Here is a 20,049-nt window from a genome sequence, read left to right on the forward strand (position 1 = left end):
ACCTTTTGAAATGGAAACTTGAAGTTCTTTTTAAATTCTCAATAATGAAGTGTTCCTAACTTTGCATGAATGCATCTAAAACCTTGATGTTGCAAGGATGCAAATGATTGGATTGGTTTAGTTTCACTTGTTAAAAGATTTTTTTTTTTTTTTTGGCAAATTTTTAGTTTTTAATGGATTTAAGTATGATTTGGGGGTTCATTTTAAGCACTAAAAAGAAGTGTGTATGATTTTGCTTCCTTAAAAAAAAATGGCCAAGATCTCCCACAAGAAGAAGAAGAAGTAGTAGATGGAATAAGAAGAATATAGACAAGAAGAGGAAGAAGAATTCCAAGTTCTTTGTCCACCTATAAGCTTGAAAAATCTGCAAACACTATGAGATATACTATGAGTTCCTTTGTCTTCTTCATGCTCATGTGGACCTACAAAACCAATTTATACAATCCTACCAATCACAAAAACAAGCAAAATTAGCCAAAATCAGCAAATGACATACAAAACTTGACTAAAAAAGCTAATGAAGATGACTCATGCGGAGTCCCACCGGGCATGCCAAAATGTATATGAGCAATGTTAGTATGCTAATAAAAACCAAATTTAAATAAAGCTTCTAAAAACTAAACAAAATTCATAAACTTCAAGATAGACTAGGATGAACTCTCAATTGAGAATATGAGCCATTAATGGGCTCTCTCAATGAGAAGCTCTCTTGTTGAGTAGCTTTGTCTAAATAGATAGGATGTATGCTCAAGCTTATGCTTCAAAAAGGGCTTCAAATGGAGTTGGAATTTGGGTGTGAGTGTATGGTTTTGATGTAAAATGGCTTCTCAAAATGGCATTATGACTTTACTTCATGGATTGTGTTATTTTGCAAAGGGGAAGGATCCAATTTATAGGCAAGAGGCTTGAGGGATTGAGGGCTAAGATGCAAGGATGGGAAAAAGCTCATGGAGGGCTCAGATTGCATGAGAAGAGAGCACATGGATTTTGCTTCCTTACAGCCAATCAAGGAGTGACACATGTCACATGGTGAAAGGATGGAGGAAAGGGGAAGGATGAGTCAACAAAGGAGGCTCAAGGGATAAAATCTTCATAAAGACCCTCATAATGACTTGTAAGAGCAATAAAAGGGCTTGGAAGAGTCATTTATGGCCTAGTGGGCTTCATAAAGTTTTATGGTTGAGATATTTTAAGGGTGATGAGAGAAATTTCGACTTGGAATTGATTAGGAGGGTTTTAAGCTTGCTTAGGCTTGTGCAAATGATTAGAGGATGGATTAGGATGGTTTAGGATTAGCTTAGGGATAGGCAAGTGGATGGCATTTAATGAGGGTGGGTGAAGGAGGAGATATTTGTTAACTTTGGCTTGGGTTAGTAATTCTTAACCCATGTTTAGGGAATGTGACAAGGTTAGGAGGGGATTAGGATTAGGTTTAAAGACATCTTCTAGAAGAGTCTAGACTTTGGATGAGGATAAAGACTTTCTAGAAGATTCTAGAATTTCCTAGCATGAGGATGAAGACTTTCTAGAAGAGTCTAGAACTTCTTAGGATGAGGATAAATTAGATTTTTAGAAAATAAATAAAGTTTTATTTATTTCAAGGGTTTGGGTTGAGGAGATATTTATTAAAACTTTTTTAATAAACATGAGGATTAATATTTAATCTTAATTAAATATTTTGAGTTGGGATTAGGGGTAGGAAATGATGGGATTAGCCTTTAATTAAAATTAAAGAAGGATTAGAACATTTTGGAAGAGGTTAGTGGTCTTAAGGAAATTGGCCAAGTTTTGGGCAAAAAATAAATTTTTTATTTATTTTGAGTTTTTTGGTCAATTTATTAATTAAATAATTAATAAATAAGGAAATAATGTTTAAATAAGATTTAAACATTTTTGGGAGGGATTCCTTAATTAAATATTTTTAATTAAGATAAAGGGATTTAATGACATAAAAATTAATTAATTAATTAATAAATGATGATGTCATCAGGACTTTTTTAGAAAATAAAAAATACTTTATTTTCTAAAGGTTTTTAGGTGTCTACACTGGGTACTTAGTAGAGAGCATCATAGCTAAGAAACTTGATTAAAACTTTTGATATTTGTTCAGCCTTTTATCAATGTATCAGCTACTTGTTTATTTAGCTTATTTCAACATGTAATCACTAACTGATTTGAAACTTTGATGCAATGATTATATGCCATTTCAATTTGTATACTTCATTTTTTTAGGAAATGTTGATCAACATGTTGTTTTGGGAACACTAGCCTCCCTAAATGATTTGTATCAATTGCACTCATCTTCTTTTCAAATAGATGTTGCCTATCAATCTTGTCTTCTCTTGGAATCTCACTCTTATCCATCTCCCATGCATTGCTAGATACCACCTTTTTAGGGCTGTAAGGGCATTGCACCACTTTTGTAGTTTTGTATCTGTTGGTTTGAAATCTGCAACTCTGTGGCTAAAAGGTTTCAGAAAAAAAGTTGTCCCTTCTACAATCTCTCATGATTTATGTGTCTTCAACCGCTGTATGATTGAATTGAAAGGTTTTGTATCTAAAACTTTTGTATATCCCTTTGAAAATCTCCTCATTATCTTTAATCAATTACTTTGGTTCAACAAGAAGTTCCTATACTTGTAACCTATCTATGCCCCCTCAATGGTCTCCCCAAGGTCTTCACCCCTACATTATTTGGCTAGAAGATTTCACACCTATAGTTTATGTGTGTCCCTTTAGTAGTCTCCTCAGTCCTTCAGTCATTGCCTCTAAAAATCTTAGTTGAAGGCTTCATGCATATACCTTATGCATGATCCTTCAACAACCTCAAACTTCATACCTACATCTACACATGAAACAAACTTATTAGCATAAAACTTGCTTTGATTTCATATATTTCTCTTGCCTTTGCATCTTTTAATGCATTTATCTAAATAATCATGTTGTAAGAACACCAATTAGTGTAGAGATAATTGGAATGGTTCCCCTTGCTTAGTTCAATGAACTAACCCCCTTCTTTATATTTTGAAGGTTTATTCAAAGATGGAGATGCAGGCTCAAACCTTCTTCAAAATTTAGATCAATGACCCTTCCATTTAGGCAATGGAGGATTTTCCCCTTATTTCTCTAGTACTTTTCTATTTATGCAATGTATTTATTCAGATAGTGTCTTAGGAGTTGCCACAACTTGTGTGGTATCTAAATACATTGTATCAAGTACTATCTAGAATTTGAACATTTTGTACCTTACCAAAATAGTTTTGAAATATATTTCAATAAAAAATGTACTATTTTGGTACTTGTATGTTGAAATTTCCCTTTACTGGTTTTGTATGATATTTCCAACCTCTAATCAGATTTTCAAGACCAAACAACTAATATCACAAAGATCCACCAATTTCTCAATAAACTCCAAATCGGGTATGCCAGAAATAGTGCCAAAAGCTTCACAGCTTCACCTATTATTAATAAATATAAAAGTGGAAATTTTTATAGAAATTTGAGCATCATAACAGCCTATAAAATGACATTTCCAGATCTGTATAACATGCACACAATAGCTCCCAAACGGAGGAAAAAATTAATGCTCAACGGGCTCCTGAAAATAGCACAAAATAGCTCGAAATCACCACAAAAACTTAATAATCTATCACAAAAGTATAATCATATCCAAATACATATTTTCAGCTCTATTATAACATTTTAAAGTCTGATATACAGTAGCAACCCAAAATGATATGAAATACTCAACTGGAAACACCAAACTCTTACAAAATATACACCCAAAAACCCACAAATCTGCATTGTTCAGCACAAAGGCAAACTCTGCATGAGCATGCACATGGAATGGCTTCAAACTCCCATCCTTAGCCTTCTTGGAAACTTGAAAACTCCCGTTCTTGGGTCTCCCTGGAAACTTGCAAACTCCCGTTCTTGGGTCTCCTTCTCTACAGGTTTGGCAGCCTCTAAAGAATAACAAAGAAATGAGCAAAAATCAAGTTCTAGCATGAGCCCAAAATGCCTCCAAACCCCTTAAAAGAGGGCATAACCCTAACTCACATCCAATCGAGGTTAATAAAACATATTTTAATAATAATTTTCATTTATTAGTCCATTTGCTTCCAAAGATTATCCCCTTTTGCTGAAACTTCACCTTTTTGGGCCTGCCTGCCTTAGCAAAGATTATTATTTTTAATTATTTGAAAAGGGGACATGACAAGTCCTCCCCTCCCAAATATTTCTTGTCCTAAAGCAATAGTTGAACAATAAACCAATCAATCCACCTGGATCCCAAATGTAGTCATGAACTATACTACTGCCAATTAACACAGGCTCCTGCAATATCCTCTGCAATATGACCAAGAGGAATCCATAATCAAACTGACAATTACAGCTCAACCAAACTCCAAAATCACCACTACCATAGTCAGAAACCCATGAGACACAAACTCTTAAAACATCAAAACCCAAGTAAAGTGGACAAATCAAACTACCAACATAGTAAATACCATCAACGCATCCCACTAGCCTATACGGAATGTACAATCCAACTCTGCAACAATGGTGAACCCAAGTATGGAGAATCCACACACTATACAACTCCTGCAGTCAACACAACTCTGCAAATCACCAGCCACTATCTCATAACCATAACTCCCATGCATTGTTGATGGTGAAAAGACATTACAAGATAAAGAGTAAGAAATGGAACCCAAACCAAATTTTCCATGAACAAGTGATATAGCCCACTGTGAATGACTACCAGCTAAGTTAGGAGATGTCATAGCCAAAGGAGTAGAATCAGTAACAACAACTATTGAAGCATCACTCCCAAAATCCTACTCTAAATCATGTATTATCAAGCTGTCAACTGCATAACCTATCACCATGTCATGCCCATCACAACTCTCATCTCGAGGTGTCAAACTATCCCATAACTAATGAGAAGCACTAGGAACCAAAGTGCATCTTTGTATCATCATCTGATCAAGATGGTCATCAAAGGTAAATTGATGAGCGTACCTCATAGTGTAATGCCAATAGAATGTGTCAATCTCAGTCAGTGGCTCAGACTGTAATACAGATGAAACTAACTGCAATTGATCATTAACCATGTTGGAACTAACTACTACCTCTGAAGATATCACCAAGGGAGTAGTATTACTAGCAAGAACCATGCCAATTGCCGACTCACCAACATCACACATGATCTTTGATACATCTCTAGTCTCTGTGCCATTAGTACTAGAGGCCACCACCATGTCAGGCATACAACAATATGCTACAACACCCAACTCAACTGAACCTGACTCTAGTGGGAATGAACCTGATATGCCAATGTTAGTATCAAGGATGGATGCATCCCCATCTCTACTGTCTCTAACAATCTCGGACATGGACATCCTTGGATCACCAAACACCACAGCTTGTGACTGTATAGAATTAGGTAAAGACTGTAGTCGCTCTAACTCCATGGTCACCTTAGCCAAATGAAACTGTGACTCCTTGAAAGCCAACTGTGTACTCTCAAGAATCTCAGAAGTCACCTCAAGCTGCTTAGTAAGCTTACTCACTTCATCTTCCTTGGCCAACAATGCATCATATGTTGTACTGCCCTACTCCATAAGATAATCTCTGTCGGCTACCAATTGCATATAATCCTGTCTCAGAATCTGGATAGCCTCCCATAAAGAGTGGAACTCTATCAAGGAAAGATAACTGCCTCCCTGCTCATCACTAGTAGGAGAACCCCATCCATAAATTGCTAACAATTGATGAGCAGCATCAAAATTTTGGCAAGCGATAGCAATATCTCGCTCAGTAACTCTCAAGTGATTAGGCACATGATGGCACTAGCTTGACTGTCTCCTACAAACCTTCTCTGATGCACTATCTAAAGGAGTATCCTCAAAGTTACTAGTCTCTAGATTATTACCATCCATATCCTATGAATAAACTCTAAAGCTCATATCAACAAACGAAGTATCAAAAATTGTAGCACTGCTATCCAACTCCTTTTTACCAAAAGAAACTGCTAAGGAAACTAAGTCTTCAAAACTGCCCACTACATCCTCCTGGATGTCATCAATGCCAATATGACCCTAGGACTCATCTGTACACACTACCAAATATGAAAGATCATCAACACATTCCAGCAAAAATGGTCAATTGGATATATGAACAAAGCCCAACATCGGTGTATAAAAACTAACACCAACATTGGACAAGTTTCTATCACAAGAAAAGACAACACCATGCAATCTGCTAATCAAATCCATGATAGCACCCAAACAATCACTGCTACCAAAAATTGTTAAAGATTTCTAGTCAACTGAATCCCAAACGCCAATATAACAATCTCGAGTCCATATTCATAAACTAGAATTAGCTAGTAACTCAAGCAAACTCCTCACCTAAATAATATGACCAATACCAACTAACTCCATATACCTGTCATGATGAGATAATGTAGTCACAATACTATCTTCACTCACCTTTAGTTGACAAAATAAATCATGTGAAGTACTACTAGCCTCAACCTCATGTGACGAAGCATCTAACCGTGCCTGGTACTCTCTCTCAGAAAAGTCATGAATGCTCAATGTCTGCTCATCTCTACTAGGTATCTCACCATCATGCACAACAACATCCTCATAACCATCATCCTTGAGGTCAAATCTATCTATCACTCTTTGACTAAAATCATCAAATGTAGTTACCTGATCATGACCTTGAGTAGTCATTCCATGATACCACCAATCATAGGCTACATCTTCCAACTGTAGACTTGCAATTTGAACAACATCACTCTCCTTCATGGGGTTAAGTGTGAAGAAGGTCTATAATTTTTGTAGCCATGCTCTAGCTGAAATTTTATTTGTTCCATCAAAAGTAGGTGCTAAAAACTTGCTTATTTTATTTTTGAGCTCTCTTCCACTTATGTCATGCTCCCTTCTATACTCTTTCTTGGGCATCAAAGTGTTCATCATATCCACATATTCTCTAAAAGGAACTAAACTATGAAAGTCATCATCTAAACCATTGTAAGTAGCTCTTAATGCAATCAAGTTACCTGTAACCTCTTCCATGGGATTAAGGGCTAGATTTGGCACTGGTGGCTCATCTGCATGCAGAAAAATAGTTTTTGTTGATTGAGAGGGTGTGAGTTTCAGATTTCTTGACTCCTCTGACGTGCTCCCTTTCTCATTAATAGATGTAACTGCTTGTAATTTTTCTGTCAATATTCACAAAGCCTCTCTAGTTTCTGCCAAACTATCCATTATTTGCTTCTAAGTATTTTGGATGTCTTGGAAGAATTTCTTTGCCATCTCATCTAGATTAGCCATACTTTTTTCTTCCTTGGATTTTATAGTTTTACTTTCAACTGGAGGTTTGATCAAAATTTCTTTATTCTTTTCTCGCTGTAAATATCTCTTTTCTCTTTCACTTAGTTGCATGCAACCATAAATTTTGACATGCAGCTGATTAGAAGCAACATGCAACCACCAAATTCACCAAAAACTAACATGCAAATGATTAGAAGTAGAATGCAACCATAAATTTTGAGATCCAACTGATTGGAAGCAACATGCAACCATAAATTATGACATGCAAGATTTGGGTAGTTATCAAAACTGACATGCAAGATCTGGGTAGTTGTCAAAACTGACATGCAAGATCTGGGTAGTTGTCAAAACTGACATGCAAGATCTGGGTAGTTGTCAAAACTAACATGCAAGATCTGGATAGTTGTCAAAACTGACATGCAAGATCTAGGTAGTTGTCAAAACTGACATGCAAACTTCTACAAACCCTCAGACTGGAAAGATCATGGCTTTGATACCATTGAAATGTCCCTTTACTAGTTTTGTATGATATTTCCAACCTCTAATCAGATTTTCAAGATCAAACAACTAATATCACAAAGATCCACCAATTTCTCAATAAACCCCAAATCGGGTATGCCAGAAATAGTGCCAAAAGCTTCACAGCTTCACCTATTATTAATAAATCTGAAAGTGGACATTTTTACAAAAATTTAAGCAGTATAACAGCCTATAAAATGACATTTCCATATCTGTATAACATGCACACAATAGTTCCCAAATGGAGGACAAAAACAATGCTCATTGGGCTCTCGAAAATAGCACAAAATAGCTCGAAATCACCACAAAAACTTAATAATCTATCATAGAAGTACAATCATATCCAAATACATATTTTCAACTCTATTTTAACATTTTAAATTCTGATATACAGCAGCAACCCAAACTGATATGAAATACTCAACTGGAAACACCAAACTCTTACAAAATATACACCCAAAAACTCACAAATCTGCACTGTTCAGCACAAAGGCAAACTCTGCATGAGCATGCACATGGAATGGCTTCAAACTCCCATCCTTAGCCTTTTTGGAAACTTGAAAACTCCCATTCTTGGGTCTCCTTCTCCACAAGTTTGGCAGCCTCTGAAGAATAACAAAGAAATGAGCAAAAATCAAGTTCTGGCATGAGCCCAAAATGCCTCCAAACCCCTTAAAAGAGGGCATAACCCTAACTCATGTCCAAGTGGGGTTAATAAAACATATTTTAATAATAATTTTCATTTATTAGTCCATTCAATTCCAAAGATTATCCCCTTTTGCTGAAACTTCACCTTTTTGGGCCTACCTGCCTTAGCAAAGATTATTATTTTTAATTATTTGAAAAGGGGACATGACAAATGTAATCTAAACATAAAATGATCAATTTCTCTTGTTTATTGAGATTTTTAATTCACATTTTACATCCATACCATTCTGTAATATGTATGATTAGCAACTTAAAACATGTAACATAGTGTATAAGTAAGCTTAACATAGCAATTTAAGAGGTAGGCTAAATTGGTAACATTTTTGGCAACCTCTTAGGGGTATTTTCCCGCTAAACAGTAATAGACTAGCTACCTTATACATATCCATTGGGCATAGAGTTATCTTTGGCATTAGAAAAGTGAACCTTCTTAAAATTTTAGAAAACTATCATATTTGAAAAAGTGAAACACACTTTTTGAAAGAAACACACCATACCACACCAAACTAAAACTAAAAACTTGAACTAGATCTATAAGCTGCCATAGGATTCCATAGCTATTCATATTGATAATCATGATGTAGTTGTATCATAGCAAAGAGATGTATATAGTTTCATTTTATGATATCTTTTCTGTGGCATAACAATTGTATCATGGTTGTGAAGGCTAATAGTTGTTTGTTGTTATGACAACTTGCAAATTTGATTGAAAACATACTAAAAACAACTGTAGAACTTTGAAAATGTACCTTGTGTTATGATAACAACTTGGTGTGTTGTTTATGGTTATATTGCGGTGATATACTAGTTGTTTTGGAGTGACCACACCTCCTATTTTTTGGTATCTTTATGTTTTTACAACGATAAATCAATCAAATATGATGATAAATAATACAATATATTTATATTATACTTCAAGATACTTTTCAAATCAACTATAACTCAAAAATAAAAATTAGTACTTGTTGTTTTTCTAAGATTGATTGAAAAGAATTTGTACCAACAATATGCATGAATTTTTTTTTGATTTCTTTATAGCTGAATGATTGAAAACTATACCATGTCATTGTGAACCTATTATGAACTCATGGTGTATGCATGATTCAAGGCATCAAAATCTATTCCATGCTTTGTGTGATATGTACCTCATGAATTAATGGTAGATTGATAATGATGTGTTGTAATTTTTAGTTTTATTAGTAACAACTAACAACTAACAACTAACACAATGAACCTTGAATCTAAATGTGTTGAAACAACACTTATTGAAATCTATAAAAAAAAAGAATTGAATCACACCTCTATTCTATTGTGCGAAGGCACTTATTAAAATCTAAAAAATACCTCAAAAGCATTGCTTAAGGTGAATCCTATTAGCTAAGATTCACAACTCCTCTCCTTCAAGTGTAGACAAATGAAAAGTATTGTGTGGTGTACTACCCATTATGATATATGGACCATCCCACATAGCAATGAACTTTGTATGCTTTCTAGACCTACTTTTCAATTCATCACATTTCAATACTATGTCTCCTAGCTGGAAATTCTTGGGAGATGTTATCTTTTCTAATGTTCTTTTCATCTAAGCTTGATGATGCTCAATCTTTTGCAAAGCACTCATCCTTTTCTCCTCTAATTCGGTGAGTTGATCTAACCTTATAGTCATAGGCTCTTCATCAATCATGTCTAATTAATGCATAAAATCTAATGCTGGAAACACAACTAAGATATGTTATCTAGCTTCTTTACCATAAACCAATGTATAAGAAGACATACTAGTTGATCTTTTAGGAGTTATCCTATCAGCCCATAGTGTTGATTTCAACTTTTCATGCCAACAATGTTGATTCCCTTCCAATCTCTTTTTTATAATATGAATTAGGTTCTTATTAGTGGATTCAGCTTGCCCATTACCTTATGGGTAATAATTTGATGAAGTATTCAGATACACACATTTCTTAACAACCCATTCTACAATTTTGTTTCCTATAAATGCAAGTGCATTGCCTAAAATAATTTAATTTGGTATGCCAAATCTATAAACTAAATCATCATAGAAATTCAAAACAACAATCTTATTTGCATCTCTAAGAGTCATTGCTTCACTCCACTTTGTAAAATAATCAGTGGCTATTAATACCCACTTATGACCTACACTTGAAGGTGGGTTAATGACACCAATAAATTCTAGACCCCCCTTTCATAAATGGTTAGTCCACTTGAATAGGCTGCAAGGGCAGCATTGCTAATTTCTCTTTACCAGTAATAATTGAATATTGCCTACACTTTCTTACCCAAGAATGTGCATCTTTAAACACACTTGACCAATAATAACCTGCCTTCATCACTTTAAGAGTTGAAGCTCTTGGTGAGAAGTGGCCTCTAGCTGGCCCTTCATGAAATTGATGTAAAATATGCTCAATTTGATCTAGTTTAATATACCTTAGAAAAATGCCTTGAAAATCCTTCTTAAATAGAATATCATTCATTAGAAAGTAAGGAATAGCTTGCAATTTGTAATACTTTCATTTGGACCTTTCCAAACCTTTAAGACACTATCTTGTTTGCAAGAAATTAATCATATCTTCCACCTAATCATTCTAAATATTATGGACAATAGTTTGTCATCATCTAATAAGGCTAAAACAACATCAACATCACCAATTAAGTTATTATCTCCATTTCTAGCAAGTTGTTCACATAAACCCTTACCTCTTACCAACTTAGTTATTTTGATCTTAATGTCATGTTCCATTTTTTTTGTGATCCAACCTACTCTTTTAGTGTTCAAATCTTTGTTTAACAAGAAATCTTTAACATAAGGGTGAGCAACCATTAGCTTGGTTTATTTTTTGAAAGCATATGCCTAACTTTTTCAAACTTCTTATAACAACAAGAACATGTTTCTCAACAAATGTATTATGTAGTTCATAATCTTTGATTCCCTAACTGGAAAATGCTAATGGATGTTTGAAACCTTCATCATTCTATTGTTCTAACTTTATGAGACTGAGATTCCCTAGGGGTCCTACATTTGGAATAGGATCTTGAAGGCCAAACCCCTGGCCAAATCCAAGGCCAAATGGAAAGTAGGCAAAGGCGACAATATTTTATTTTGGTAGGACAACTGGACATGTCAGGGACCACTAATTAACCACCCTAGCTATGAAAGATGGGTAGAGCAATGCATAGAAAGGTTTGGCACGAAAGTTAGTGAGTACAGATTAGAGAATGGTTGGCACAACCTATTTGTGATATCCCTGGACCTTAAATCCCTAATGGTTTTACTAAATTCCTCCTTCATTAACAATGATAGGGACTCCATCATTTGGGGAGACACCTTGAATGAACTTTATTCTATTGCTTCTAGCTATTTCTCTTTATGGGATAGGATGGAGAAACCTATTTGGGCCAAAGGCTAGATTTCTGGTCTCACACCTAAAATCAACATTTTCTTTTGGCTCCTCCTACAAGAAAAAATTCTCACCTTGGATAATTGAGCCAAGAGAGGCCAAATTATCCCCAACAAATGTTGCCTCTGCAACCATGAAATAGAAACAATCAATCATTTATTCATCCATTGCCCCTACTCTTTCAAGGTGTGGATCTTCCTAAATAAGGATCTTGGATTAAGTTGGTGCCCCTTGGCCAATATCCTAGATTTCTTCTACTAGTGGAGAAGTCATCACTCTAGTTTGAACTCTGAGATAATGAGCTCTTGGACTCTTCCACACTTCTGGTGGGGAATCTAGAAAGAGCACAACAATAGAATATTCAGAGAAAGAGAGTCTCCAGAGTTCATAATCACTAAGAAAATAGAAGGTCTCATTCTGGAAAACTTTGCAATAACTAAAGGAGGAAATATCAAGGAAGGTGGAATCATAAAATCCAATAAGAAAGATAGGGCCATGAGAAGATAGGAAGCAAGATGGTCTTTTCCCCCTAAGGAATGGCATAAAGCCAACTTTGACAGGGAAACAAAGGGGAACCCTGATTTGGCTAGAAGCAAAGGCATAATTAGAAATAGTTCAGGTGGAGGAATTATGGCCATTTCATTCCCTCTTGGTCCCTAGAAAAACCACTTTTCTGAAGCCAGTGTGGCCAGACATATTGTTAAGCTAGCCTTGGCCTCTAGGATCGAGCACTTGTGGCTTGAGGGTGACTCCCTAAACATCATCAATTGCATCAAAGGTTAATTTGTACCTTCTTGGATGATTTCCAATATCATATAGGACATCAATTCTAACTTGGGAAAGTTCAAAAAGACTCACATCAACCATGCTTATTGGGAAGCCAACTCAATTGCTGACTAGTTTGTCAATGATGCCGTCATTAGAAACTCAGTGATGATGTGGACGAACAAAGATGAAATCTCGATTATGGTGATTGAGTTGATCTGGCAAGATAGAATCCAAGGTACAAATATAATCCCATTTTAATAATGAAATGATTTTCTAAATCACACATCAGAGGGGGAGTTATTAGAAATCATGCAAAGCCCTTTTCAAGTCATAATTATGCATACAAAAGGCATGCTTCGAGGGCTAGCAAGAATAGAACCACTAAATATCATAAAAATGTTTTCATTTTAAGCAACCCAAGGAAAATTGAGCACTATAAAATAGCTAGTGGAATAGGGTTTGCAGAGTCGAAGGCAACCATGGTCAAAGAGAGGATCAAAAGAGAGCCCTGGGGGTAGTCGAAGAGCTAGAAGTAGAAGAAGAAGGTGTAGCATAAACTCAAAAAAGGTGGCATCACCAAGTTCATGGAGAAGCTTCATGGATTCAAAGATGGGGTGACCAAGATCATGGTGGAAACATGGAGCAATGTGAGAGTCAAAATTGATGGTGTCAACCATCAAATTTTTGAGGGCTTGATCGTGTAGGTGACAGACATTCCCCAGGAAGGCATGAATTTCTACAAGGACAAAAAGATGTTGGCCAATGTAGTTAGCATTTTTTTCAAGGATGAAATTGAGAAAGATAATCTTGTCAAGATTGACACCTACTACAACATAGAATCCATAAAAAAAAAATTGGAGGTATGTTCTAAGGATCGTCATTGAGTATATCACTCTCGACCCCACGTTTGACAGGATAAGAATGCACCATTTTGTTTTGTTAAACCACTTTAGGCATGGTGTTAAAATTTATCTTCCCTTTTATTTGTACACTTCCATGTCCAAGAGTATTGAGGGTTTCAATAAAAAACCTATCACCAACCCTACCCTCCACGAAGTCCTTCTCCTGGTTTATGAGTTTTTGAAAACTCAAACCAGAGGAAAATCCCTTGGTGACCCAGGTTGACTTTGGGGATGTTCAGGTAGTGCAAACTAATTATGAGGATAATGCCACCAATGCCATCTCTTCTTGCTAGTAGAAAGAGCCCCAAATGCCTCCCTCCCCCTCTCCTCAACCCTGAGCCTTAGGAGGTGGATAGTGAGGAAGATGAGGAGATTGACACAAACTCAGAGGATGAGGATAAGGAGCTAGGGAAGGATAATTTGATAGAAGAGGAGAAGGGGAGAGAAAGAAACAAGAAGGAGGTAGCTCTTGACGTCCCCCTAGGAAACCCCAAGAAAAGAAAAGCTGACCAAGCCCTACCCCAGGTAGACCTGAAAGCCCAATGTGTTGAGACCCTTGGCCCTATCTCGTCCACATCACCGCCTGAGGAGATGATTGAAATTATGGTGGAAAAAAGTGGGGAGGTGATTAAGAATAATAGGAGGAGGGCTTGGAGGAATTTTAACTTAGATACTGCAAGTTTGGGTATTGTTAGAGAACCAATGAACATCTAGGTGTTGGAAGACCTTGACAGTAGAACCCACTATGATGAGCTAATTGACCCTGCTCTGTTGGTCATTTTTGACAATGTGTGGGAAACTAGCTTCAACCTCTTGAACAATGTGAAGAATATCTTGATTGATAACTTCTATTCCATCAAATGGTTGTTTCAATAAATTGAGGCTCTAAAGGATAAGAAAAACTAGGATAGCAGCCAAAACATCTGCAGGGACTAGGTGACCACAAGAAGGAAGAGAGATCAGGAAGGCAGTCAAAAAATCTAAAATAGCCAAGACACCAAAGACAAATAGGAGGATAGACTCTCCTTGGTTGAATAGAAACTCCAAAGGTTTGATTCCATCCACTAGATCATGACAAAATAAATTGTGGACACTCTATACACCCTGCATGAAAACGTTGACAATCTAGGGGATTCTCTGATGAGAGCCAGCCTTGGTGGGGACATGTTGTAGAAGACCAGGCTAGACTTTGGCCAAGAAGAGGCTACTTGAAAAGACTCCAGGGACCAGGTGAACCAGGTGGACTAGGTGGAAACCTAGAACAAGAACCAAAAAGGAATAGACAATCAGAAGGATAACGAAGCTACAGAAACTTTGTAGGATCTAGATAAGGACAACCATTAGTTTGTTTCTCTTTTGGTTTTCCTCATAGTTTTGCTGGGTATTGTCTTTTGCCTCCTGGCCTTGGGCCTTTTGTTGGTTTTGGCTTTTCGTAGCAGTTTCATGTTAGCTGGACTTTTTTAATCTCTATCTTTATACTATAAAACTTTTGGGTTTCAAGATCCCTGTAAAACTTGTTTTACTTAATCAAAAACATGGTATCAATGCTATCAACATTTCCATAGGCATATAATATGAAAGCTTTTGAAAATTTTGGATTTAGGAACGTAGGAACAATAGCTAATGCTTCTTTTATCAGCTCAAAATTACATTTACCTTCTTTTTTCTAGCTGAAAACCATACCTTTCTTAACATAGTTGTTAATGCCATTAATAATTTGGAAATATTTGGAATGAATCTCCTCACAAAGTTAATTCTACCCAAAAAACTTTGAAGTCCTTTTTTATGAGCTGGAAGAGGTAGAGCAAGAATTACACTTACTCTTTTAGGTTCAATGGTAATACCTTCTTTAGAAATGATGAATCCTAACAGTTTACCTTTGTGGATAGAAAAAAAAACTCTTCTTTGGATTCAAGGAAATACCATATTCCTCACATCTCTCAAATATAACCCTTAAGTGTTGAAGGTTATATGTTGCATTCTTTGAAAAAATAGTAATGTCATCTAGATAAACGAGTACAAACATATACATTAAGTTTAAGAAACCCTTATCCATTACATTCTGAAAGATTGCACCTACATTTAACAAACCAAATGGCATCTTTTGATAAGCCATAGTTCCCCCTTTGGTAGTAAATATTGTTTTATATCTATCCTCTTCTTTGACCAAAATCTGGTTATAACCAGAGAAACCATCCTAATGAAAACCATTCTAAACTTGAAACAACATGTAAAATTTGTTCCATTGAAGGCAAAGGATGTCCATTCTTCAATGATGCTCTATTTAAGTCATGAAAATCAACACACAATCTGATTTCTCCATTCTTTTTTCTAACTAGAACCAAATTTAATACCCAAGAAGTATGATTAATGGGGAATATAATATTTAGAACTCTTAATCAACTCAATTCTTTGATCATAAGAGGCTCTAATCTTGGATTTACTGGCCTTTTTTCTTGTCTATTTTGTTTTGCACCAGGTTCTAGTTCAATGGTATGTTGAACAATATTAGGACCAAATCCCCTTAGATATGAATAATTCCAAGCAATAATATCATGGAATTCATGGCATAAATTAACAAAATTTTGGCACTCCTCAAGAGTACATACCTTTCCAAGTTTCAACATTTTATCCTTCATAACTTCAATTTCCTCATAGTGATCTTCTTTGATCTATAAATTGGATTTATCCTTTTTAAACTAATTGTCAGTATTAAAGATAGATTCTAAAGTAACTAGACCTTTAGGTAGTTTTTTTTTGCTTAATTGAATGATTTGATCATCATACTGGTCCTATAATTTCTATTAGTTAGGTTGTGAAAATTCAGCTTCTTCTCTTAAAAAGTTAACAATATGTTGATCAAATTTGAAAACTTGCCAACTTTCAACGTTATTGGTATAGTATGTCTGACAATAAATTTTACATGATTATTTCCTTTATATTTACTAATTTTAGATGGTATATCATATTGTTCACAAATTGTAGCAACTCTGTCGGCATGTTTATTATGCTTTCTAGGAACAAATTGCAAATTAAAAGCTTCAAACCCTTCAAGTAAATCCCACACAACCCGCTTATAACTTTTCAATAGATCATTTTTGGTCAAATGGATGCCTCTAACTTGGTTAACAATCAATTCAAAATCACCAAAACTTATAAATAACTAATACCTTGCTTTATGGCCCATTTTAATCCATTCCCATGTGCTTCATATTCAACAACATTGTTGGTACAACTGAAAGTAAATCTAAAAGAAGCATAATATTTCTCATTTTTTTGGTGAAATCAACATACAACCTCCTCCTCCACCTATTTTGCAACCTGAACCATCAAAAAAAAAACTTCCAAACAACATTGTCTTGTTGCCCTAAACTTAAATCTGCACTTTTCATGACATTTCATAAAAAATTAGTAGTCTCATGAATAATATAATTGCCCAGACTTGGTTCTTCAACCCGTTCTTATGTAATTTTAGCATTTTTAGTAGCCCATGCATCCAATAATATACCAAGAATATTGCCTATCTGTGTTTTAGGCTCATGAAACAAACTTATTTCCTCTTGATCAAATAAAATAGTTGTGTCATTTTCAGCAGTGACAATATGATGTTCAATGCAATCCTTTGCAATAGGTTTAGATGGAATTGTGACCTTAGTGCAATACCTAGTGCAGAATAGCATATGAGACTAATCTACAGATAAATAACCTCCTATTTTGGCAGTGAAATCCCATGATAAACATCCATAGGGACTGAAAAACTAGGACAAGAATGCAAGGTCAAATTGAAGTTCCTTATAACTCCAATTGTCTCAATAGCTAACCCATGTAGTTGAACTATCCCTTTCTCAAGTGGCTCATATTTGAGGCCTAGTTGGTCTACAATTTTCTTTGGCATAACTGAGCTAGTAGCACCTGAATCTATCATACAATTATGAGCAAGGTACTTGCCTATTATAATAGTAATGTAAAAAGGTCGTGGTTTTCCATTTGTAGCCATTAGCACTTTAAGGTTGTGATGTGTTAAAGCATCATTAGACAAGGTAAGTGACTGTAATGCTTCCTATAGCATATATTTTTGACTTGGGAATACTAAAACATCCCACATAGAAATAGGAACATGACTCTTCTTCAAATGCTCAACAATATTGAAATTTTTTGTACTAATTTTGGGCTGATGTTTTGGTACAACATGCTCCTTTTGTTGTTGTGATGGTTGTAAAGTTGTCTTATGAGCTTGCACTTGTTGTCCTTTTGGCACATATTGTGTCTTTTACATATTTGAAGGTCTTAGTTGAGTATTAATAGTGTTAACATGTTGTTTTGGCTTAATAGTAGGCTATTGTACCTTATCAATTTATTTTTTATCATTTGTACCTTGGGCCTTTGACCTTGTTCCTACTACTACAAGTCTCCAAACTTGGTTTGTATCAAAATCTACTGCTATAATAGCTTCATCTTCATTAAAATTCATCAGAGTAGCACCAGGGTTAGCTTGTTGCTACATTTGATCATGATGAACTTCTCCTTGAATAGTTACTTTTTGGCCTTTAAGAACATCTTGACTTCTGGCCTCAAGTGCATGTGCATAATCAAGCCAAAAATGACCAGCTTTACAAGTATTGCACCACTCCTTATCATGTGCATAGTTTTTTTAGGAACAACTACCACCTCTTTAGAAGTACTAGGAGTTACATAATTTTAGGGCTAACTAACTCTTTGACCATAGGTTCTTTGTTGTCCTTGAGCTTGCCTTGGCTAGTTTGATCCCGAAGCTTGATTTGATTTCCTATTTTCTTGATGGGAAGCTTGATTTGATCTATTGTATTGACCTTGTTGTTTCTTCAAGTTTGTTATTTCATTTCCATAACTTTGCAAAATTTGTCTCATACTATCACTTTTCTCGAGTAAGTCAAAATTTTGCTCCTTTAACTCTCTGATAGGAGTTGCAGTAGTGTGTTCTTCTGCTACAACTTGAACATTAAATGTTGATAACATTGGCATAGGTGGAATGACAACTAACAGTGGTATAATAGCTGGTACAACTAGTTGCATTTCTATAAAATAAGGCATTGGAGGCCTAGGAGGTAACTTACCAACTTGTATCAAGTTGTTTTTAGCTCTATTAGCTATATCTAATGCATTAGGCAAAGTACACCCTCTCATAGATTTATCATAATTGAAATATCATTGTTAAAAGCCTTCAAATAAAATAAAAATCCATAGTCATTAGAATGTTTAATAGATGCCAGAATTCTATCCCAAGTTCACTGAAAATAAAAGATAAAATCAAAAATATGCTCATTAGGATGCCTTTTGATGGTAGTCAACTATTCAACCAATGAGATATTATTAGACTCATCCTTAAAATTGCTGATTAATAAGCTTCCCAATGCATCCCATGAAGCAATTGAATTTATCGATAAACTTTAGAACCAAATTAATGTTTTTCCTCTAAAAGAGGTTGTTAATAACCTTAAGGCTACATCCTCATGTTGAACTTGATGCAATCCACAAAGAGTAGCTATATCTATGATATGTTCCATTGCTAAAACATTATTTTCATAGTAAAATATGACACACCTTTTAATGTTGCTTGTGGAATATCATGATGAACAACAATTTGTAAAGGGCTACCAGCATTGAAAGCTATAAACCACAAATTTTGGGCCATTTGATGAACTAGTGGTACTTGCTCCTATAATAAAAGTGGCAATAAAGGTTGGTTAGGATAATTTACCTTTTTCTAAAATGCTTTCAGACTTTGAATAGTAGTTTGAGTACCACTTGTAGATGCTACAGAAGAAAATTGATCCCTTGGTAGTTACTAAAAAATGGGCAATTCAGATTTGTAATTATCAAGAACACTCAAATCTGCAGGAAAACTAATAGCTTCAATAATTATTTTAGATTCCTCTAAATTTTTGGACTAGTAGTCAAATGTAGGATTTTCAAATTTATAGAAATCTAATTCATATAATGAAGAAAATCTTCCTCTTGCAGCCTGTGGTGCTCTTCTTCCTCATGTTGATCTAGTCGGAGTTCTTCTCATTAAGAGAATCACCAAAATGGTAATTGTATCTATGATAAGCCTTAAAAATAGAGTCACCAGGTGCTAATAAAATACCTTCAAAAAGGTTGGAATTTTTTTGTTCACACCAAAACATTAGTAAAATCTCATAATTCAGAGAACTGTGAAGCAGTTCGGTCCCACCAAGCATGCCAAAAACTATTGTCAATAAGGATTGTATCTATAGCGAGATGCTATATGTAGATATCCTATTGAAACATGGAAACTCTCTTAGGTGGTGAGTTTTCCTAAAATGAGAGATGAATCTCTAAAAACTAGGTCAGTTCCTAAATAGTGATCACTTAAAACCTTAATTGTATGCGCAA

Source organism: Cupressus sempervirens, chromosome 4 (genome assembly GCF_028749045.1).
Source record: "Cupressus sempervirens isolate cs-2001-9-10 chromosome 4, ASM2874904v1, whole genome shotgun sequence".
NCBI lineage: Eukaryota > Viridiplantae > Streptophyta > Pinopsida > Cupressales > Cupressaceae > Cupressus > Cupressus sempervirens.